This window comes from Notothenia rossii (genome assembly GCF_949606895.1).
Source record: "Notothenia rossii genome assembly, chromosome: 2".
NCBI lineage: Eukaryota > Metazoa > Chordata > Actinopteri > Perciformes > Nototheniidae > Notothenia > Notothenia rossii.
Window position 1 is genome coordinate 7924835 of NC_136904.1, and position 5017 is coordinate 7929851.

Sequence of the window (5017 nt, forward strand, 5' to 3'; positions counted from 1 at the left end):
CTCTTGCCTACAACATGTCCAATGAGAAAAGCAACCTTGACTAAAGAAGACGTATTTAAAAGAGTGGGTGGTAGATTTTGGATCTTGACCTGTTAGATTAACACTGTGCAGATGCCTAAAATCACATAAAGGACAGTAGAAGAGAGCAGAATCTCTATCAGACCTTCTTAATTTTCCCACAGTCAGGGCTGAATATCACACTCCAATAACGTCACTGAATATTCAGACGCTGTAGCCGGCCATGTCTTTGATCTGAGCTGGTGTGGGTGGCCTGTATCCACAACTACAACAGCCTTCAATTTGAGTCAGAACCTGCCTCTGAAATAGCTACGCTTTTCTCGCTGTAACCACGGGTGACTTGTTTGTGCCTGAGGAGGCTTTTATGAGTAAATTGACAAAGTAAATATCCTTTCAGCTGTTTCCCTGATGAATAATGTACGCGGAGTCTGATGGACTGCTTTCAAAAAAACTCAACAGCTTCGGGGTTGTCCCTGCACATCAGCTGTCATCGTGTGATGCGGGTGGCGGTCCTGGCGCGGGGGCTTACGGCAGCACACAGGTGCCCTTTTCACTCCCAGGCCGAAAATGACAAATTCAATAAACTCAAGACATCTCTCCGGAGCACCTATGGAATCAAACGCACCTGACAAGCGGCTGAAGGGCTTCTTCCTAGTGGCTCTGACACCCCTTCCCGACGCTCAATATCAATATCTCTGCGGTGGTGGAATATCTTTCCATCTCACTAGCATGCTTTGACAGTGTGAGAAAGAATATATGTCAGAGGTTGTGGGACTGGAGGTAAGATTGCAATGAGGAAATTGAATCTGTGAGATGACATTAACAGAGAGTGTCCCCAAGTCTGTGTGTGTTTCAGCCTCGGAGCAGACAGGCATGGCTAGGGTTACCAACCGTAATTCTGATGGTGAAAGGGCCACAATCAGCCTACTTAATCTCAAAGCTGTTCTTTAAAACCAAAAGAAAGACGATCTGTCTCCTTTCTACTGTACAAAACAAGGAAACGTGATTCATCTTGAAATTGAAATGCACATTAAATTAAATTTGCCTTCGGGGGGCAATGAGTACAAGCCTCCACTGCAGGTTGTTCCGTGATTACAAAAAAGGTGCTTGTACTCTGTCAAAAGAGCCAGTCTCATAAACCCACCCTGACCTTAGAGGACAAACCCCAGACATCACATTTTAAAGAATTAGCATCACAATGGGCTAAATGTCCCCCTTGTAGTAAAAGCCCAGTAAACCGGGGCTTGCAATTTCAGTGGTGATGATAAACTGGGAGACGCAGATAGCCGGAGCACTATGCGTGAGACAAACCCTCACTGTACGTTCATTAGCATCCCTGAAGGTTCCCATATGACGGTGAGGGAAACAGAGCACTGTTCTGCAAGCATGAGTGCGTTATTAAAGAATGGCCAGGGAGCCTCAAGTTTGGTGTGTCTGGCCCACGAGGAGCTCACATTAGGGCTCCCACCTGTTTGTCTGGGTGCTCATTTGACACAATAGGTCATGAAATGCAATATGGGCCCGTGCCTTTCTTTCTCACCACACAAAGCCAAGGAGCGGATGGACGGCAAGATAAATGACCTTGACATTTGGATAGTCTCCAGTTTGCTGTGCCATAAAAATAAACCTTAGACAATCTCATAAGACCAAAGCACAACTTCAATGGAGAGCACACGGGAGCTGAGGGGAAGGGGGAACAGTGTCTGGTTTTGAGCAGGATTGATATTTCCTAGAAGACTTTGATTGCTCGTCTGTGATAACTGTGAGAGTGTGCAGGCCTGAAAAATCCTGCTCCGTGTTTGTACTTACAATCTGGAGGTCTTGTCTTCCAACCAGCTGTGTACACGCTGCAGACAGGCTCCATTTTCCACAGGAAGCAAGACAGGAACCACAGGAAGATAAAACCAGCATGAAATAGCTGGAGGAAAATGACAACGCAAATTAGGGCAAGGTTTAGACAAATATGAAATAAAGTTCCACTACAGGCCAAATAAGAAATAAGACAGCCCAACACGATCTCAACACTTCTCATGAACACAAATGCATTATCAGTGAGAGGAATATTTATACTTCAGAGCTAGTTTCTCAACATAAAAGCAGCAGATAAGTATGTTCTTGCAGGAAGTAGGCCTCTGAGCAGGTCTGCCGTCTGAGTGAGTGACAGCGTGGGCAGGTGTGTTGCTGCTTCAGGAGAAAGTGAACCGCGGCTGTTTAAGTGAGGCTCACCATTGTTCTCCGAGGGACTTTGATCTACCAGCGGTGGTCCAGAACCTCAGTGGGGAGTCCAGGCCGGGCCCCAGGCTACGGTTAGTATCGACTCAGGAGGCCTGACAGCACATGGAGGAGATGTGGTCGGGGGGGGGGGGGGGGGGAGCCTCCTGAAGAGCCTCCGTTCGGCTTCATCTCAAACTGACTGTGGAGGGGAGAAACAGGAGATATTAGAGAAAAAAGATTATTACTCGCAAATCAAACCTTAAAGCTGCTGTTGATGAGTCAGGAAGCCATTTACTACACACACACACACACACACACACACACACACACACACACACACACACACACACACACACACACACACACACACACACACACACACACACACACACACACACACACACACACACACACTCATTAAGTTTACATCTTAGTCATCCACATATCCTATGATTCAGACAAAACTAAGGACACTCATCACCACACACACACACACACACACACACACACACACACACACACACACACACACACACACACACACACACACACACACACACACACACACACACACACACACACATACACACACACACACAAACACCACATGACCCATGCTGTTGAAGAGATCATAGTTTTTCTCATCCAATTAATTTTAGAAAAAGACAAGTTGTTTCTTACACGTGCTAAAAAAATGAATATTCTTTTATTTCAAATTAATAATTGTCATAAAGTTTATAGTCATACATATATCCAATGATTTAGAGAAAACTAAAGGAAACACAGCCTCAACTACTGTATAACAAAACATGTTGTAGGAAATAGTTCCAACACGAGTAAAGTTAGACTGGAAATAAATGATCCTCTTCTTGCAGCGTGGCAGCTGTGCATACAGCCCTTACTTAAGGCCAGCCTTTTAATGAACCTTCAAGTGTACAGTAAGTGGACAGGAGTGGCTTACAGCTAAAGAGAGTAATGTTTCTCTGCTGACGGTTCCCATCCCCTCCACACTGCAGCTAAAGGCCATCAAGCCATTTAGCTCAGACGAGGGGGAATAATAACCAACACTAAAATAAATCTAGATGTGAAGAATAAATCACAAAATGTAGGAGTGTGTTTGTGTGAAGCAGTGTGTGTACGTCTCGTCACTGCAGCAGAAACACACTGTGAGTGTATCTGCAGAGGATAGAGAGTGACAGTGAGACTGGGACAGCCCTCAGTCTGCAGCGATTGTGTTTCAGTGTGTTCGCCCGGCTCTTCCTGTGGTGCTGTGTGTTGTGGAGCAAAAAGCCACTGCTGGAGGAAGAGATCAATTGTACACATTCCTGCCACCTGAGATTCAAGTGTTTCTGTAATACTGCACAGCTCAATCGATACTTCAGCGAGGAGCCAGGAGGGAAGAGCCGGGCCCCTGCTCAGTGCTGGGACTACAGAGAAAAAGCATGTATTTACTCCTGTACTGTACATCTGCACATCTGCTCATAGCCTGCAGGAAGGAGCAGGGAATCATCACCTACGACTAAATACCCCAACAACTGTGTGTTGATAAATACATATTATATCAATTCAATAGAGATTGTATGGGCTTTCTTAATTATTCCTGCAAAACTAGGGAATTATTAGCAAATATGTGAATTTTCTCTAGGTTGGATTTTTAAATGTTTCTTCATTTTTTCTCTTAACATTTGGATAGTTTCATTTAAAATCAATTACACTTTAGAATATAGTCTTTAAATTAATAATAAAAACAATAACAGCAACATTATTATTATTATTATTATTATTAATAATATTTATAATTATTACTATCTTAATTATAAAAGCTGAAACAAATCGTACTTTAAAATATGAGTGGAGGTTGATGATGTAAATATAAACCGAGTATTTTTCACAATTAGCAGCGCGCGGATGGGGTTTTATTTTTCTTTCTGTTTTTGCAGGAATCTGCGAGGAAGCCGATGAGCTGCACAAACACAGTTTAACAGATGTGACTGTTAGAAAGAAAACAGGCACTGTGGGTAAGGATCATTTAGCATCGAAGTCTTGAAATATAAAACGTAAATATTGAGGATTTGGGCTTTGTGGAGAGGAGGGGAGAGCCGAGGACAGAAATGAACAAATGCTGTATTGCAGGATGTGCAGCGATGCGTTAAATTAAATGCAGCTGTTGAAACACAAAAGGGGACATGTTTCGGTGTGAATAGAAAAGAAGTGCAGGGCAAATGCCTTCAAAGGCTTTATCCGGATAACCGTGTGATCGTTTTGACAACTTCTTTTGACGCTTTGTGGCAAATAATTAGATCGTTGCCTTTTTAATGAAAAGTATGTTCCTCGAGAGGATAACAACGGCATCCACGCACCTTAATAACGCGGGATAGTGTCTGCTTAATTTAACACACAAAATAACATGTTTCCCCCGATTGGACTTTTTTTTATTACAATCTGGTGAACGGGCATAAATAAAAGCCAAGAGCGAACCTGTCCCTTTCCGCGTAAAAAGCATCGAATCCACTTGATTTCGAGGATTAGCGATTTTTAGGATTAGCAGGGGAAATTATGAAGATACAAGTGTGATTGTTTTTAAATTAAAGAGCAGGACAGTAAGAGGAGTTGCTCCACGACGGACCTTTACGTATGTTAACAGAACAAGTTAGTATTCAATTTAAATTATGCTCTTCTTTCAAATTATTTTCAACGTTTGATGAGACAAAATAATTGCCAGCACATTGTCCAATGATATGTAAATAGAGGATGGAATAAAAGCACACACACACACACACACACA